General features: G+C 38.6%; 1 protein-coding gene across 1 annotated transcript in view; it reads right to left on the reverse strand.

Annotated features, from left to right (window-relative positions):
• The window catches only part of LOC100744905, a 220,509-nt gene that overhangs the window by 48,200 nt on the left and 151,680 nt on the right, over positions 1–20,629 (reverse strand). The window lies entirely within an intron of this gene.

Here is a 20,629-nt window from a genome sequence, read left to right on the forward strand (position 1 = left end):
TACACATAATAAAAGGGTGAATTTAGAAACTGTTGCCCTATAAAAAGAAAAAGAAAACATCATGACTTATTATATTTTTCCCCTGTAGTATATATGTACAAACTATCCAAAGTAAAATACTCCTTATGATACATAGAAGATTCATCGCTTCAATTGCGTTCATGTAAATGTGAATTTACATAACATCCAAGTTTAATCACATGCTATTACCATATTATATCAAACAAGTTAATCTTAGTAACTTTGATATGTATAAAATCAAGGATACCCATACGATATTCCAATAACACTGAATCTCCTAAAAAAAGATCCGAACCAAATCAGCAATTCCAATAAATTCCAACAAACATTAGTAAACCGTATCGAATGAAACATCGCACGTGAAACCCAGCTCTTTTAAAGTCTACAAGCCCGTAACACAGTTCTCGAGGAACCATCAACCATCCAAGAGGCAATATTCCCGAGGCACGTTGAGAGCTTTATCGAAAAAGCTGGGAAGCAAAAGCACGGCAGTAGGCGCGCGCCCCGCTATGTATAGGAAAACGTCGAGGCGGTTGATATACCGGCAGTTCCGCCTGGTGGAATCACATAGGACGATACAAACTGGAAAGAGGGGAAAAACGACGGGAAGAAGAAGGACTTGGCCGGTACTAGGAAGGGGAACGGACGAAGAAATACTGGAGCCGTGAGCTTCGTACCGGCCGTCTTCGTTCCACTTCACGAGAATGGACGGTCGGTTGGTCGTGCGCTCAACTTGTGTACCGTCTTAAGGCTGCCGCGGCCCTTGCTCGCTACGGTTATAACGCTGCCGAGCAGCTCGAAGAATGTTGCTGAGGAATCATAGACGGACGTGCTGCGAGTGACTGCCACGCAAAAGGACATTAGAGAACTAGGCTCGAACCCAACGCCGCCGCCACGTACCTACAACGCCGCCACTCGTTCCCGTGACTCTTAGAATTTCCTCCAGCCGTGTACACATCCTTTAGCCCTCCTCCCCAGTCTCGTCTTTCTTCACGTTCGACGGGAAAATTGAAATGCGCACGGCCACCTCGCGGAAGAAGATTTTTTTATATACCTTGGAAGGGAGCCAGCGGTTTGTGTACCTCGGTCAGCACGACTTTGCTCGCAGTTCAGTAATTTCTTTGGTCAGACATTTTACGTTCTTTAAGACTGCTCCGTGTAATCGTGTAAGTTCACTGTGCTCCGTGTATTTGAGGTTCTCGTCGAGCTAACTTCGTTTCTTGCTTTTTGGGGAATTTTCATTGAAATTGGAATATTCTTTCGACAAATGTTTAATTCATTTTATATGTTGAGTCGTAGAAGTAGGGCATAGAATTAATACATTATTTTCTGCTATGTATTTAGCGAAGTAGAGAAAATAGAATTATTTCTAAAGCAATGGTACTTGATAAGATAAATTGCCTCCGATTTTTTCGAACAATCCAGTACTTTAGAATAGTAATTATGAGTAATTAATAATGAATACTTGCTCGACTTAGCTTTTATTCATTCTGGACATTTCCAAACAACAACAGAAATGCAAAGTTCTGTGTTGGAATTAGTAACAAATTTTCTCTCAACTTATTCTGGAAATTGTAAAACGTTAAAAGAAATAAAAAATTGTATAGAACGTAAGTGATATATGAATGAGTTCTGTAATGAAATAAATTCTTGCACATTTATCATTATTCTTCACGATTTCTGCAACAACAGCTCAAAGTTCAGAGATACATCGAAGACAAGCGTATTCCAGAAAGATTGACAACAATCGTAAATGAAATTTTGCAACGATTACACTCTCATTACATTCTGTGAACCATTATACGCATTGAACGTTTCTCTAATCTTTGCGCGAGGTCTCGCACGTACGTTACGTCGGATAATTCATGCGAAGTTCTCGAGGCTATGGCAAATGCTACTTGCTCTCGGGATCGATTGAGAAACGCCGCGAAATTAGACACATCTTAGGTACGTGTTGAAATTATCTTCCCATGAAGGGGGCCAGTATCGCCGCACTCTCACGGTTGCACATTGTTCCAAGAGCGATTTATGCGCGTGCTGATTGAATTATGTAATTACAGCGTGGCGCGGCTTTAAGCGGATTACAAAGTCGATTATGACGGCGGAACGAGTTGCTTGGCCGTGGCCGACGATCGTTCGTGTTCGTTTCAAGAACGATAGTTCAAATTCGAGGAGCTGTTCCGAATAAGAAACCTGAGTTATTCGAATAATCGCAGTCGAATGAAAGATATAACATACGGATTTTATTGCTTTTAAATGGATTTTATATCGACAACCGATGATAATTCGATTACGGGATCATTTCTTGCGACGTAATTTCTTTCCAATTTTTTTTTTTTTCGAGTAATTTGAGTAATTTTATATTTGTAATACAGCTACCGAGAAATTTTCATCCATAAATAATTTGGATAATAAGTAGAAATAATATTTAATTCTACCGTATTCTTGAACCGAAATATTCTCCTCGGCTAGCAACTTGGCGATATGGTGTATTTTATTCAAGAAACGCATTGAAACCAGACACTGTTCACCCCTCTCCGTCACTAGACAGTCGGACTCACCGCTGCCAGCAAATGGAGAGATAAAACTCGCGACTATACACGTTCCCATCGCAAACGTTAAATCACCTATTGTTCGGGTAAAAGAAAAATCGAATTCGTCGCTTCTTTTCAAATATTTCTTCCTGCTATCGGATTACTGGCTCACTGGAAATCTACCTGTAACCAGTAAACCTTTCCATTCATGCTTTTGAGAGGGAAATTGAATTTGCACCTTGCTAAACCAAACAAACGTTGCCTAAGAAGTCTAATTCGCAGTTATTCTATCGGAATCACCAACAGGTTACTAACGATGCGCTTTTCGTTCAAAAAACATTTAAACAACTTATTGTTTAATTATATCTCTTAAATTAACGAAGATATCGATTTAAGAATGTATGCAAATTTAAGAATTTTGAAGTCTTGATTATTATCTCTACAGTATTTATTTAAATTACTCAATTTACGTATTACTTGAAATACTTATGTATCTAATATTTATACACTGCAGTATGATTATTTTATATAAAGTACTAATTAGAAATCGTCAATAAGTCCCTACGATTCATTTTAAATTCGTGATTTCTCGTTTGTTATTCCTCAGCGTGGAAGATCGAAAGAGTGATTCGCGTATTCGAGGAACAACCGAAAGGAGACGATGCGAAACGAGAAATCTTTTCGTCGACACGCCTAGCTGCGGCCTTGCACGGGGCATTGCGTGGTCCTTTCGATAGCCGCGATTATTCTCGCGGGAATAATCGATCCTATCGTTTCATCAGGGTCGCATTGTGGCTCTGTTGGATGAAACGAATTCCAGCCGTTTCACGTTCCCCGTAAGCGAAATGCGTCGCGTTCGATCGCCTAGGCGTCTCTCTTTGAGAACGAGCCGATGGGAAAGAAAACGAAACGACCGCGACGTTTCGCCTGCAGAGAAAAGAAATAGCGTGCACTGGACATGGGATGGAATCGATCGTCGCTAGAATGTGCGTTTTAAAGATCGAAAGATTGAGTCCGCTATACCATCCAACGATTGTACCGATTATGATCGAGGTTCGGTCGAATGATCTATTATATTCGTCAAGTAGAATGACGTGTTATTTTATTGGTCGAATTAAATAAGTCAATTCGTTTGTAAAAAAAAAACCGAAGAAATATAAAACACGTCTACAATTTAATCGACAATTTATTACAATATCGAAGCAAAAGGTACAAGAAAAAATTAAAAAATATGAATTCAGACATGTGAAAACGATGTAAATTTCAAAATTAACTCTGCTATACTATATCTGTATATAATCTTATGCTATACTGAAAAACTTGTAATCTGTAGATAAATAAAAGTAGAATTTAATACGAAATATAATTTTATTGACATAATATTCATTTCAAACAAGTCCAAACCTACTTGTATTAATCATGTTCTTATTGGAAGATTATCAGGCAAATATAAATAACAAAAACCTTCTAGAAATAGTAAGAATGAAAGTAAATGGGGAAAATAAGGTTAAAGTCACATCATGTTATTAGAAAAAATTTGGTAAAATATAAAATTATGTTACAAACATTATTACGACTAAACATGAAGCATCATCGGCCGTGTACCAGAGATCGATGCACGAGCGAAGAACGGACGGCTACGCATAAAAGTCCACCGATCCAGAACGGAAGGATCTACGGTAACGCGAGAGCGAACTCATTCATTCGTTTCATCCCGATTGTACGGGCGAGATGATAACTCGACTGTACGCTTCGCTGGCATTCCCTCGCCTCGGTTAAAGACCTAACCGAGCCTTACTTAACCTAGCCTAACGCACAATTCCATAGAACCCTTCCTTCCTTCCTTACGTGCCGACGCGCACACAGGGACTATCACCGACAGCTACGTTGGAAGAGAGTGCAGCCATTTTGTTATATAACTCGCACGCGAGCATCCTCCTCCTGGGTCCGCTAGAAAAACGCTTAGACAATGCTGCCTCGCGGCTTGCATCCTATAAGGACCGTCTAAGATGCAACGACCCTACCGGGACGCTTTGTTCTTCCATCACCCTCGAATAATTACAGGAACCTTGAACAAACTTGTTGCTTTGACGAGCTCAGAGTCACTGATTAGAATTTCCTAATTTAAATTTCATGATGTAGTTGGAATTTTTGAATTACAATGGAAGTTGTAGAGAGATTATAATTTTTCGAAATTTTTACTAGAATTAAGACTGGATCGCATAAATAAGATTGTAAACTTAGTATCGTGGAGTAAGATTTGCAACACCCTTGAATTTCTTCAGTATGGATTTCTATTTTACTCACGAACAGTTACGGGGACTTTGGGACAATCTTACTGTGATCAATTTAGAGCCACTGATCAGAATTTCCTAATTTAAGTTTTATAATGCAGTTGGAATCTTTGTATCGAAATAAAAGTCGAGATACGAAGTTGTACAAGTTGCTGAGAGAGTTTACAAGGGGGATAATTTCTCCAAAGTTTTACTACTATTAAGATTTAGTCGTATAAATGAAATTGTAAATAAATGAAATAGCATGGTGGAGTAAGATTCACGACAGCCTTGACTTTCTTCAATAAGAATTACTATTTCACCCTTGAATGATTACACGAATCTTGTAACAAACTTCTTACTTTCACAAACTTAGGGCCATTGACTAGAATTTCCCAATTGAAATTCCGTGATATGGTTAGAACTTTTCAATTGGTATGACAGCTGAGTCTAACGAAGTTTATAAATTTGCAGCAAGAATTCCCCTTGCAAAAAACTTTAAGGAATCCTCAAAGTAAACGACGAGGGTCCAGAGTAAGAAGACAATGGTTCCAAACTACTAGAACAAAGGAAACTTTAAGTATGGGCGTTATGGTAGCTGGGCCAGGAAATTTACGTGGTCCACGAGACCGCGTTTCGTGTAAAGCTCGAACCAGGCCTGGAAGAGAGAAGGATCGAAACGGGGAAGAATTCGTGAACAAGCCAGGGGCCGGTGCCCGCTTTGGAAAGGGGCAAGGAGAACGGGAATAAGCGTTAGGGTACGAAAGGGAGAGACGAAGTACGATTCGAAGGAATCGTAAATTGCCTAAAGGCTGCGTGGCCATCTGTTCATCCTGGTATCCGTGCAAACCATTGTCAGCTATTTTTTTCTTCCTCCTTCTCCACCTTCTCTTTCTCTCCACGGTGCTATTTACTACGGACCTATAAGGGTTTGCGAGCAACAGCACGGCCACGTGTTTCTCTCCTCGAACCGGTGGCATTCCCCGGGAGTTGGGCCCGGATGGAAAACAATGCTGACGGAAATGAAAAATCCACAGAAATTCTGTAATTGCCAGGCCTGGTATTTCACGTACGTGCATGCGTGCATCTATTCTGTAAACGGTCGAACTCGTGTCAGCGCATACTTTACAACGGATTCACGGGAGTACAGTGGGACGCGGATATCCATCTGTTGTAAACTCGCCACCTTGTCGAGGATTCAGCGTGTTCCCTCTGAGATTGCTTGAATCGTTGGTTGTAGGGATTCCTTGAGGATTCATTCTACTGGCACCACGATATTTTATTAACGAAAGGCTCAGACGTGTCTTGTTACGTATATCAAGTAAGAATTTAAGAGGAAGATAATATCAGAAATTGAAATAAACGTTCCTCTTCTATATGTATTAGGTTGATACAGGTCGTGGAGTAACGTGGACTGTGGTTTTCATATGAAAATAGAAAATTGCTCATTGGCAATTGATCAGTGATGTCTTCTCATTTGTCTTTTTGTAAACCTCTATCTTTCCTTATTATGTTTTTTATTCCAATTAACAAGTTTCTATAGTATAGCTATAGAATAGCTATAGTATAGCTATAGTAACAACTTTCATTGTTTTATTTATTTAAACATGTAGTTATTACTATAGCTTACTATAGTTGATAGAAAATTTGAGAAAAATTAGAGGAAGAAAAAATGAGGCAATTGCGTCGAAGCTTCGCTTTCTAGCCCAGTTTTCACACGAAGGTTTAGCACATTTCTAATTCAGAAAATATCGTTTTAGAATAATCTCTTATGATTCTAGAAAACGATTATGATACTATGCCAGAAATGTGAAGGACTTAAATTTCTCTGACAGATGCAATCTCGAAAAATCGAATAACTATCTTGACTAGCATCTTCAATTTAACTCACCGTGGATTCATGCATCGGAACGTATTTTCTTCTTGAGTGAAGAAGCGCGAGCGCGGTGCAGGCGCGAGGTACAACCTTTTTCTACCCCTGAAGATTGCCCTCCGGCCTTCGGTGCACCACGAATCTGCATGCGGTAATGACTTCCTGCCGTAAACCGGCAAAATAATAAAACCGAGTGATCCCGTTACTGCGACGCGCGCACATGTATTTCAAACGCGTAACGAGGCGAGCTGTCGGCTGACGCCAACCGCATTCTCGTGCGTCCGTCAAATTAAACTTATCCCGAAAATAGAACATGCAAGGTAACTGAAGACATCTTGAAGCGAATTTAATGGAGGTTATTCGATTTACATAAACAAACATATATACAGGATTCGTTTAGCGAGTTTCATTTTACGCGTCATAAGGTAGTTAAAGCTTTCCTTGGCTAATTTTAAGTGTGAGGAGAAATTTTATGAAAAATTTTATCAAAAGGAATCAAATTAGAAAAAAAAGAAATCGATCTCTTTCGAAATTATACGTCTGAGAAAAACGTATAAGTGGTTCGCAAAAGTATTCGAACAGTTATCATAAAAAAATTTTATGCATATATTGTATGTGCTATATAAAACATTTAAAAATTCCATTGTACTATAATGAGACACGATAGTCATGATTAAATTGCTCGAATTTAATAAAAATTGATACAATAATTTATTATAACATTTACCTAGTGATTAATTCCCAAGTATTTCCAGTACTTTTATATGAACACAAAAATTTGGTACTACGAAAACGAAATGTAGAACCTGATAAAAAAGTGCTTCATTGGAAAATAAGAGAATCTATATGCTAATACTTTTTGGAGCTTAATCAAACATATACTGTTGTATATAGATTCGACCATCGCTATTATTTTTAAAGTTGAACCTAACTCAACAAAATCAAAGCCGATTGCAACTCACCTCGAAACGAAGAAAACCTAATTCCCTGAATAATACCTTTAACAATGAACTTTCTTAACACTGACCCGCATTGATCACGCACAGACAGTGAAGCTCGAAGTGAAACGCTAGCGCATTGTAGCGCACAATCGCGTTGTGCAACGATACACGAAGCGTTTCGTGGCGCGTATCGCGTGACATCGCGAGCCACGCGCAAAATTCGATCGTCGGTGCGCTCGAAAGACGCCGCGAGAATTTCGATCCCGAGGTGAACACGATGCCGGTCGCGATAATCCAAGCGCGATCTTTATTACAGCGCGCACCTTGCGGATCGGCTTGCAAGCGGATCTTCGCCACGGCTTTGTAGCTTCGTACAACCTGCATGCATTAATGCGAATACGTCATGCGGTACAAGCGGAGCCCATCAAGTTGCGCACCTTTAGAATGATATATCTTGTATAAGATAGATCCATTGATGAGCGATAAGCTCTAGTTCAATGAAAAAATGAAGCAATCTTGGTTAATTGAGAAGCTTAAATGGAAAATGGTATAAATTGTTGGACAAGAATTTGGATTTTTGTAATTGTACGGTTAGATGAGAGTAAGCTCATGTATCAAAATTAAGTATCAATAATTCTAAGGGAAAGGCTACATCTTGTCGTATTTATTTGTATTAATAATGACATTCGGAAATAGGTATAATCTTCAAATTCTTGTCTTTGCTTTAATTATAGAAACTTACTTTTGTACTTCACAGAAACCGTGTTTATCTGTTTTAGGATTTTTGTATAATTTCTATCTTAAGATTGTTATGCCAATCGTGTAATGGAGATATTAATAATTGACATTTTACTCTCCGTCCATCAAGAATCCATCACTTAAAAAATTGAAATTCTTCTATTTGATGAAGTTTACTATGTAGAATTGATTGTTATATTATAACGAGATAATTCTATTATATGAAGTACAAACCATATTTTGATCAATTTTATAAACTAAAAAGTATTCAAAAGTCATGATGTTTCACACACTCGTTTTTAAATTTATCTTAGAATTTACCATAATTTAGATGATCTTCCTACGACGAATAAACTTACAAAAGTAAGTCACTTGTTGCTTGAGTATTGAATATCAATTGTAAATGTTAATCAAGTTGATGAGTATGGCCTCTACGAGGCTCGTTTCTTCTAATTTAAACTATGACAGATTGTAGAATATCGTTTGTCAAAACTTTTCGTATTTAAAAAATGGGCATTGTTTGATAATAAGTTAATAACATTGTTCCTTATACACACCTGTTTCCTTGTACTTTTTGTCAGTAGCATGTAATATTATGGTCAGGCATTACACAATCGACAAGTGAATAAAAATCACAGAAGGACCCGTCAATCCTTCTACAAGGTAGGAACGTCTCTCGGGTCGAGAGTGCTTTGAAAAAGCAACGCTTGTATCGTTCGCGTCCATCTTCCCACATGTCCGGATGATTATCCAAAGTGCCGAGTGGCCGTCAAACAGTGTAGCCACCGCGTTGCATTCGGTAGATTTCAACGTCAGCATTGAACAACGACCTACACGCGATAGGGGAAATCGAGGAATCGTTAATTATCGTACACTTGACGTCAACATTTCATTTTCTTTGTCATCTCCAGAATAGAATCGTTTGAGATAATTTCTTACACCATTTGAATAGACGTATACGCAATAGAACACGCATAAATTCAATAAAAATCTACGGCGATGCAGTTAAAATAGCTCTACATACATATAAAGAACAATCAGGAAGTACAAAGAGAGCACACGTGAAAGTATATTCCGAGAAATAGAAAACAGCGACTGTATCTAAGAACACTTGGTAATTAACCTAATACTACTATGCATTAATATACATTACAAAAGAGAGCCTAGTCATTATGTAATTATAATAACTGCATTGCTACATTCGTTCAATCTTGATAAGGCAATCACTGAAACACAAGCTCAAATTGATAATAATATCATCCGATAGAAAATAATAAATAGACTAGAAATTTCTATACTATTTTCTTATGAAATTTTCTTTATAAAAATTTTTGAGGTGCCCCAATGTGCAGGTAGTAATAAATAAAAATCGTGACATTAATAAACCTATTCAAAAATAAGTAAAAATTCTCGAAAGTTCCAGTAATAAACACATATTTTAACAATAAAACTTGAACGAATGGAAACACAATTTTGTAACGAAAGCTGTTCCATCACCTCCTGGGGGCTAAGGCAATTTTCCCTTAGCGTGAAATCCGAAAACCGTCATTGTATTGGTCGACGCATTAGATGGCAGACGGTTGAAACTCGTCAAGGTGTTCGCGTTTCCCGCGGTTTACCCAGCAGGTAGCAACGGTTGACGAATGATGAGTGGCGACGCTTTCGGAAAAATCAAGCCGGTCCCTAATTATGGCGAACGTTGAACCGCGTAAGTCTGTTCGTTCGTTTTCATCGAGAGCAGTAAGTGGCTGGCGCGTTCTCACCTTGGCCTTCGTCGGTTGCTCAAGGTTGCGATACGGTCGACTACGACTCATGAATCACGTTTACGATCAAAGTTCGTAAATGCTCGGAGCACGTTTCAACTATTCACTGGGTCACACGCATAAAGTGGGACCAATGCGTTTGACATGGTTGATCGAGAAAGGAAGAGGAGAGAAACGTTTCTGGATGATCGAAGCGGCAAATATGGATGATGGAGAAACGTGGTTGATGGCCGGGTATATGGGTTGCGGCAATTGAGTTTATCTTGTGCTAATGACGAGCAAAAGGAGGCCGGCGGAGTATATTGATGAAAATTGCTATGAAAAATGATTGATGTTGATGAGAATGCTCGACGACGGTTTTGGATGCTGTGGTTGAAAGGGAAAAGTGGAAAGGCAGTGATGATTTCTAGTATTCCACGATGAAGTAACCTTAATGATAAAGTTTACCTTTAATAACGAATATCTGACAATAAATATAATCCTATGGAAATGGAAGTCTCAAAGATTTCTTCTCTTTTTCCTATCGTCTCATTCCTTGCATTTTTTCTCACCTCTGTCGTTTCTTTCGTTCTTCGACTTTTATTTTTATGTTTCTTAGAACTGATCCTTCAAATGTAGAGACTTTTTAAGAATCCCAATTTCATCACGATGTTGCATATCCCATAAAATTGTTGCCCTTTGGGAAAAAAGCCCTTGGAATGATAGAATTCTCGCCTGACGTTTCCATTGAAAAAGGTAAAACACGCTGATGTCTCCATTGAAAAAAGATAAAACGTTGCACGCTACTGCCAGTATTAATCGATCTCGCTACTTGACGCCTTAATTTACAATCTCGCTATATCGCGAAGGCAATTACGACTGAAGGATGTACATAAAAGATAATTTCCTGAAGTTGGTCATTTGCAATGAATAAACTAACAACAGAATGATAATTGTCACTTTATCAAGAACACGGCCCCTATTCACATTGAAAACAGGAAACTAACGATTAGTCATACTATTATTCGCAACCTCGTGTAGATTAATACTCTGACTGTCTTTCTTATGTGTTTTACGAAAGTACACTCACTTTTCCACGAATCCTTCTCGATCGCCGAATGAATCACTTCACAGTACCTTCTTCGTGCCTCGAGGCTACGTCACGACAGTTTTAGTACATTGTACGTCGCATACGTTTAAACAGCTAGCCGCAAGTACAATAGCGACGCTATATCCGATTTGCCAGCCTTTCTAGAAAAGAATCCTGAAAAATTCTTTGCAAGTACGTGTCCCCTTCGTAGTCGTGCCACGGACGCGAGTTAAGAAACTCACCTTGTAATACATTTCCATAATGATCCGGAGCTTCATATCTGATTGATTACAATAATTGAATTTACCGCTTGTTCGCGGCATTGTACATTTGTTTCAAGATTTATGGCGTGCGTTATAATCGAACGCGTAAACAATCAACCACGATCAACAATGGCTCGACATCACCTTGCTTGGATCATCCTTCATCTCCTTTAAAATATTCTACCTATCATCACTTGCGACAATGAAATGGTCTCCTGCGTCAGAAGAAGAGACAATAAATTTTCTAATCGTAGTAATTTTTAAATCATTTATACCAACATCTCTAATGAAGAAGCAATTTGCTTCAAATTAATCTTTCGATATTTATCTTATTTCTTTTATTTCGATTACCTTTTACCAAACAGAAAAATACGTGTCAAAAACATCGCAAATTCTGCATCACTAAGAATTCTCCGAAAACCAGCTAACACAGGAATCCACAATGTCAGAACACGAAACATAGCTCGCTACGTTCGTGGGAGCCAGCGTGTCAGTCTACGCAAAACTCATCACTCAGCTTCATGCATATTTAAATGACACCTCGCAGCCACTTGATTCAATTTTCTTTCGAGCGCTACGTGCCAACTATTCGCTACCATCCCGCTCGAAACCAACAGGTCGATTCACTTTCACGTTCGCGTCTTATGCGAGCAAATCGGAGATAAAGACACAGCGCTTATGTCAAAGACGATGGCGCGAGCGCAAGGAACCCAGAATCCGCGAGATTCACAGATTATTCCGTGCAGGCTCTGTTCAATATTCTCACCGCGCTGTTCAATATTCTTACCGTGCTACCGTTGCTTTCCATGTCGCCGATCGAATGCTTTTACACGCGCACGAAATCCAGAAGTCGTCGTCGGTCCCGAGCTTCTACGAAGAAATAAGTTCTGCCGCTGGGAGCGTGACGCTTTTACCGAAAGCGAGAGGGCTATCGATCGCAAAGGATATTGCAGGAAACCTTTCTTACGGAGGCCTTTTTGAAAATCGAGTCAGAAGTCGAACAGAATGTAATAACTGAATATAATTCGTCGCGAATCATTGAAACTATTTTTACAACTCTATTGCACACTTATGAATTAACATTACTCACGAAACTTTATAGACTATCGATATTAATATATTCTTTTACATAGCTTTGAAGAATTTAATTAAACAAGCAAATTAAGTATGCAATTTATTTTACATAATATATTTTCACAAATCAGTATAAGAAATTGATCATTAACACTAATAATATGCGTTGTAAAACACTTTTGTGAATATATTATAAGCGTTATTCGTTTGCTGATATTTTAATAAAACACGATTATCAGGATCGTATTGTTGAAGTTCGAAACAAATCTAAAAATGCACACAAAAGCTACGAAATATTATACAATATGTACATGCATATATAGAAGTATATACGTATATATAGAAATTTTTTATGACAAGTTTTCAAATACTTTCAGAATCTACTATGCATGATAAATCTCATCAAAATCAGGCATATGATAAATCTCAAACGTTTTTTAATAAAACATTCATTTTTCATTAACGTATCTTAATGGCACGCGTATTTTCGATCGAGCAAATATTTACGAACGATACTATAAAATCATAGGTACATCGTTTACGCGTTTCGTTCCATATGAATTTCGCTCAGCATCTGTATTCATATCACTCTACTTCTACGCGTCTCGTTACGTCCGCATGCGTCCCTTTACGTCCCCTTATGTCTCCGTAGTGTCCTCTTAGTGATGCGCCTCGCAGGACTTTAAGGAGGACTCCCGTCGCACACGGGGACATTTAAATAAGCTTCAAGCGCTTTGTCGAATCCGACAGACCGTCGGATTAACTCGCCGAAAACCGTCTCTACCTTCTCCTCAATACAGACGAACGACAAATAAAAATTCACTAACACGTGAATCGCGTCGACGATATCCACTCGTCTTCTATTCAACGCACAAACGAAATCTTTTTTCTCACGAAGAAATGGCACGATGCGTTGAAAAGCAACGAGTTCTTTCGTTTCTTTTCGCGGCGCTCGGTAATCGCTCGACGAACGAAAGGATGTTAGATCGGCGTCTCTGTCTCCGTGGACGAGCGCAATTTCCACAGGTCGGCCGGCGTGGCAAAAAGCTTGAGAGATCTACCCGCGTGTGTCGTTTGCGGCGGCCGTACGCCAGCGACAGAAGTGGTCAATGCCAACGGTGTCGTTCACCTCGTGTTCGTCGTCGTTGTCTGCGCGGACAGCCTATGCCGCGTGCACCCCGCGAGAGCTGGAGCATAGGAAAAGAGGGACGAGGACATGGCCGGAATCCACGGTGGTTCGTTTGCGCGTCATGACGTTTAACTGGCTCAAGAATGCGTGGCATCAGTGTGCCAATCGAGTAAGGTACAGTAAGCTTATTTTAGTCATTTAGGTTTCAATCTTAAAATTCAAGATCTGAATAATTGAGAGTCTCGTAAATTGACGAATTACAAAACGAATTATCTAATTCGCCTCTAACATTCTTCTTAAACAAATAACACTTGCAACACAATGTCGTCGAATATTCTTATTATTGCAATCGTTTTTTGCATGACAGACGAGAGCATAGCTATCCTTAGAATGAAAAAATGTCCTTCTTCTATTTCTGGAAGGTTTCTTATTTCCCGAGTATGAGGTTGTTTCATGGTTATTGGAAACCTCAATATTCCCGTGACGTTGCAAATGAATAATAGTATCTGTATATCGCATGAAGGAATTATCGGCGCGAACGAAGCAGCGTAAAAAGGACGTTAAAGCATGCAGCATGACCGCGTTGATTTTGCCGTGTCAGAATATAAATGATGATCAGCATGCTTGTTTGAAGCGCTGTTTAAATAAGTCGATGCTTTTTAAAGAACTTTGAGAAGTATTTTAGCGCCGGATTAAAAGCCGAAAGTTTGTATTGCAGCGAATAAGAGAATATTTTCATTCACAATATTGAACTAATATTCTCGTTTCTGATTGTTAAATAGCCGTTCATGTCTCGTCTTACGTTGAAGGTAAAATATCAAAGTGGTATCAGAGAATTTCAAGGTGCAATAGGTGATTTAGATCAATTGTTTTTAATCAAGACAAACGATGTTTCATAATATGCAACAAGTTTAATTATACTGTGCAATATTCAAGATTAAACTTGGAGACGTTTTAGCTTGACTGACTCAAATAACATTAGCACTCTACTATAGTAAGTTTGTCTAGTAACTTTCGATCGGTGCAATGACATCGGCGATCATCGTTGGTGCAAAGGTACACGGCGAGAAAGAAAATGGTGAGAGGAGGGCAGGTGGAAGGAAAGAGGGAGCTGACGAGATGCCGCGCTGGAGCAACTGTGGAACGGTGACAAGAAAAGCAGCGAACGCATTTATTTTAATTGGAGGCAACGTACTTCTATCCGCGTGGCGGCTACCACGGCGCAAGGACGCGGACGTTTCTTCTGCCTCTGTGCCGGAGGATAATTTAAGGATTCATTGTAAGTGTGACGCCCGAAACGAATGGCTTCCCCTCGTCATCGCAGTTCAGAGGGTCCTGACTAGCCTTTGGGAACGTCCGCTCTTCTTCGCGAAGATTCGATGAATTCTTCGAACGTGCCATATTTTTGCTAAGTAATTGCGACAGCTTCCAGTTCAGAAGAAGCTTTTAGTGTTCGTTACATCGCTGAAGGCCATTTCGTGAAGATCGTTAATCGTTGTACTGGATAGTAATAATTACAATGAAATAAGAGAAAACACAGATTTTTGTGAAAATTGTACGTGTATGTTCTTGTTAGTTTTTTGGATAAAATTAACATTCGATTTCTAAAAATACGTACACCGACTGGCCATAAATATCATGACATTTACTGGTTACAATCACCGGAAATCTTTAACAAATTTTACTTTATTTAATATCTTACATTACAAAACTCCAATAATATGAAATGTCTAGGAACAAAGTAAAATAAAGTCAATGAAAAGCATTCAGTTCGTATCGAATATCAATGCGTGTCTTAATATTTATGACATCAGTGTATACATGTTGAAATTTCTTTAATGAACGATATTCTATGACGTTTTCATTAAAATTATACGATATAAGAATTTACATCGACTACAGTTTCCTTAGAATATCAGACGTTAATTATTGCACGTATAGATTGTAGTTTTATCCGGAATAGGTCAATAATGAAGTACGATGCTGATTGAAACATTTTAAATTAATTAACGAGTAGATTTGTAAGGAATTGCGTCATACAAGAAAAATAAGGATTTCGCGCGAATACCATGGTCGAGTTGAGCTCCACGTAGCAGGTTAACTATCAAACCCGATTCTCAATAACGAGAGGTCGTGATGTTGGTAACAAGAAGCGCGGGCCGAGTGTTTGCTTTTAATTGGCGCCGCGTCTGCCGGAATCGTAAGAGCGTGCGTTTCTTCTTAGGGTAAGGATAATTTATTTCGTTTTGTGTGACAAGCGAATTCTTACATTCTCGTGAAAAGCCAACCACGATCTCCTCACAGTACTAATTTCTCTACCATTCAATTCTTCGAATTCTTTTCACTTTTCATTATTTAAAGAAATCTTTGTTGCACATATGTATTTTCAAACATTTGTAAAAATTTCTCCAAGGAACATTTATTAATGAAATCGAAGATTTTTTTGTTACAATCTCAATATTTCTCTAGTACAAAATTATCTTTATCGATTTTCAAATACTTTATTAATTAGCTGTATATCGTATAGTTCATAATGATGCTGCAAAAGAACGTGTCTCGCCAAAGTCTAACAACAATCTCGAAACGCCACGACCGGTAGAAGCGCACGATGAATATGTCCGACAATCTGTCATCGCGAGTAATGTACAAACGAGGCCATGACGAGGAGAAAAGAAAGTGCAAGATATTCGACGTGATTGGATAAAAATGAATTTATTTAGCAATTAATTTACCATTAATATCTGTCCGCCTTTATGCACGATAAATTTGATACGAAACAACAAACGTTATGCTGTTTCGTCATTCATATTCTTTTTTTTCATTCGAAAGTGGTCTGTTATATTTGTATGGGTGTAACTTATACGGGTAACGCGTACGCGTAAAACAGCACAGAAACACCACAGACAAGGGCCTCGTAAAAGGCGCCATTAATGCGATGGCGCATCACACTGCGTCTAGAAGGCACTTCTCCAGCCGCCATGACAGAAGCGGCTATTAAAGTGATTACAGTGGTGGGTACCCCCGTAAAGCAATTATTATGGGGCTGAATTTACATTTATTCATTGCGTCCTGGGACTGAGAGCTCATGCTTTATACATGCCTGGTAGCTAGGACTACGCTACCTTTATGCAGCCACGGATAATACGTGCATCGACCGATGTTTCTTCGAAACGTCTGTCTGTTTTCTTTTCATCCATCCCCTACTTCGTAGTTTTCGGCCGAACCGGAGGAAGAAAGAGGAGGGTGACAAAAACCATCCAGTAGCAGAAGAACGGGTCTTGGGAATTGGTGGGATATGTGAAAATGAATGGAGCGGATTTTAAATTGTATCTAGAATTTTTTAATACAGCAAGCTAAAGCGCTGAAAATGTTCTATTCTTTAGATGGCGAAAACGATAGAATTTCATTTATCTCAACTGCATTTATTGCAACGAAATTTTAATTATTTGAGCATGAATCGTTATTATATTATAGAATGAACAAAAAATGGTAGATACTGGAAAAAATACTATAAATAATGAAATGTAGAATCTGATAAAAAATGCATCATTGGAAAATAAGAAAAATATACAAATACTTTTTGTCGCCACACAACTGTTCACATATTTCCTTAAAGAGCAATAAAACCAACTTTATAACAACGATCGCCACTCAAGTAATTGTTATTTGACCTATAAGATTGTACTTTCTTCTCCTAATATGATAGTTAACCGATCTCAACTGTGATCGACAATTCCGAAGAGAATAAATACTTTTCAGCCAGCACTGAAAACGACCCAAAATGTTGCAAAACCGACGATGAGCTCTTATTGACTATTTTCTCGAACATAAGACAGACTCGTATAATACGTTGGTTAAATATTCGAATGAAACTGCTTGGAAGAATCTGTCGTCGAGATTGGATGTTCCTTGATTGATCGGCATGTTCGTCGAATAATTAATTGTAAGATCAAGCGAAAGCACGAGTTCTTGCCCTCGGTGTCTACATTCGCGTCGGTATGATTTCTCTTCGCACGGAGGTGCTGTGATGGCTTTTGCGGCCGGAACGTCGATGGACGAACGATCAACTTACGTAACCGGTGTACGCTCGCTTTAATGTATCCGTTTTCTGCGCACGAAATTCCTTTCGTAATTGATTCTTCCCCACAAAGAACATACTCTTGGCTTTGGTGGAAGGCTCTGCCTTCTGAAAACCTTTCGTTACGTGGTCTTCCGCGTGGTCGAACGCGTCATTAACGCCCGTAAAAACTTCGAAGACGCCAACGAGAAAACAAAAGATTCGATGGAGAATGATCGATTCGAGCAACTGTCGGCAAATGATGTCAGACGTAATTGAAGAATTAGCGCGTGAAGTCATTGTGTTATAGTTAGTAAAAAATCTACAAAAGTGTTCCGTTTAACCTTGAAGTCGCACTAAAATTATAAGTCTGCTGTCTGGTCCCTTAGATGATGTCAAGTATCCACTTCAATCGTATTCGATTCCGAGAATCTTTCTTACAATTGCCGTCACCGTGATTTTTTCTAAATGAGAAACTATGAGTCAGGTATAACAAAGTCGAAGAACGTAAGTAAGATTTGCTTCATATTTTGTACTAATTTTCATATCTTATACCTTGTCCATCACTCTGAAATTTTTCACAATTTTCCTCTTCCTCACAAAATTCCTTCACAAAATTCTAACAAGGCATGAAGTTCCTTATAGACATATTATAATAAATTCAAATAAGAAAATAAAGCTTACGGTATTTTCTATACTTATTTCCACATTTTACGCTCTATACATTACTCTGAAAATTTTTCACAATTTTTCTCTACTTTAAATGATAAAAAATTCTAACAATTAAAGATTAAGGATTGTAAAATATTTTTGCTATTTGAGGAATGAACTCCTTGACTTCGTTTCTCCTCGTTAGGTTGAATCTGTGCGATGTCGATATTTACTTAAATAGTTTGCATTAAAATCCGAATTCCTAGGAAAGTTCTAAGCGAGCAACCATGGAACAAGCAATGTATTTAGGTTTTCTAAGGCAACCATTGCTAATCCGTAGCTGGTCACGGTGGATGAGGGTATATTGCATTTGCGTGTTACCTCTTCCACCGCGGCCACATATCTGCATTTATCACCAACTTTTCTGAGAGGATTTTGTCCCTAGCTCGTGTCTAGGTGATCGTGCACGGCTCTCACCGGGGCATGGCGGTATAGTAAGTCACGATGAGTCCGACGATGGTGCGGCGGAAACCGTATCGGCGGGATATGCGGGTCGTGCGAAAGTCGGGCTCGATTTGTCGATGCACGACTCACGAGCTGAGTGGCCACGCGAACTCGTTCCACAATGTACGCAGTATTCGGGTTATGTTCATGTTCCGAACGCCGATGAATCGATACAGATTTTTAATTTCAAGATTGTCACATTTTTACTTTTCTCTTCAATTTCTCTAAATATTAATTTTTTCTTTTTACGGAACATGTCTTTCCAAGTGTAGGTCAAGTTTGAGAGAGATGGAAAGTTTAAAGTCAGTGTATAGATAGCCATAAGAACGTTCATGTATTCTGTAGGAAGGCTATTTCTAGTAATGCTAGAAATACCGAAACAGTCAAATTTATCTTGCAATTTGCTATTATTGTTGTCTTCTTCTTATACTAAATGAACTGATGGAAGTACCTGTTCCTTGAGAATTGATTAATTTAGTGCAATCGTTCAATTTGCCATCTAAGAAGCTCATATATACGAAGACTTTTATCAATATCTGTAGTTCTGTGCCTTTCTTAAAAATGTTGTACTAATTGCAAGATAGAAAGCAATTTCTATTAGAGAGATTAGATTACCTCGGACAATGATACGAACGTTCTCTGATGTTCTCCTTCTCGAAATACTTTCTAGTTCATTAAGTTCGAACGACTTTCTCAACATTAGTCTGGCGCGGAAAATTAATCGATACCGTAATACAGTTTCTGCTTCGATTATCGTCCGCGTGTGTAATGTATGACTTTCTTTGGATGCCGATTAGGTTGATTGCCTCGAATCAAATTTTTCCGATAAAACTTTATCTTCACAAAGAACAGCATAATTTAAACCTCAAGCGCAATTTATTTTTCATTTTAGTCTTTTCTGACTAAACTGACGTTGCGCTGATACGGTGGCCGTGCACGAAGATAAACGACGAGTTAAATGGTTGCGTGGTAGTGTAGCCGATCGTGTGAAAATCGATGGTCGACCTTCGATCGGTTCGTTAAACCAACACTGGTTGCACATGCGACAAAATGCAACCGGACGTGCAACGTATCCGCAATACTATCGTGCCACTGCACTGCTGTATACTTTATATTCGTATCCTCGTCCATCAGGTAATTCGAATTACGACAGAAGTGTTTCTCGTCGGGAATTCGTTTCTTCTTTATTACACCGTTCCCGCATTTTACTTTTACTCCAATCCTTATCTTACAAGTAATCGCTTCTATGTGTAGGATTTTTTACAACTAATTATAATTGCATTTCTATGATTCATTACCGGGAAAACTTTTCTACTTTCCGTAATGTAAACTCCGGTTATTTCACTTTTTTTGGTGGCTTTACGATTCTTGGATTAGTCAGGTGCTTAAGATTTGATGGAAGAACCACTCAGAGAGATTCTAGTCTTTGAAGCATTGATTATTTAATAGGTATAACTTAGGTACATAGATACTTCTGGCTGCAAATTATCGCACACCTGACTTGGTCAGTTGAGGCCCAAGGCGTAAAAAGGTGCTAATGTTGATAGAGAGTTGATGAAAGCCTGTACTTGAAAGCCTGTGATTTATAGAACTAAAAGTTCTTAATTTCAAATATTTAGAAAAACAAAAATGTAGGAATTAGAATCTTTGAAAGGTATATTCTTTTTTAGCAGAGATCGATCTTTATAATAATTCAGCTCGTCGCATCATAGCGAACGATACTTCATTAGTCAAACCAA

This window comes from Bombus impatiens, unplaced genomic scaffold (assembly GCF_000188095.3).
Source record: "Bombus impatiens unplaced genomic scaffold, BIMP_2.2 scf_0487, whole genome shotgun sequence".
NCBI classification, from domain to species: domain Eukaryota; kingdom Metazoa; phylum Arthropoda; class Insecta; order Hymenoptera; family Apidae; genus Bombus; species Bombus impatiens.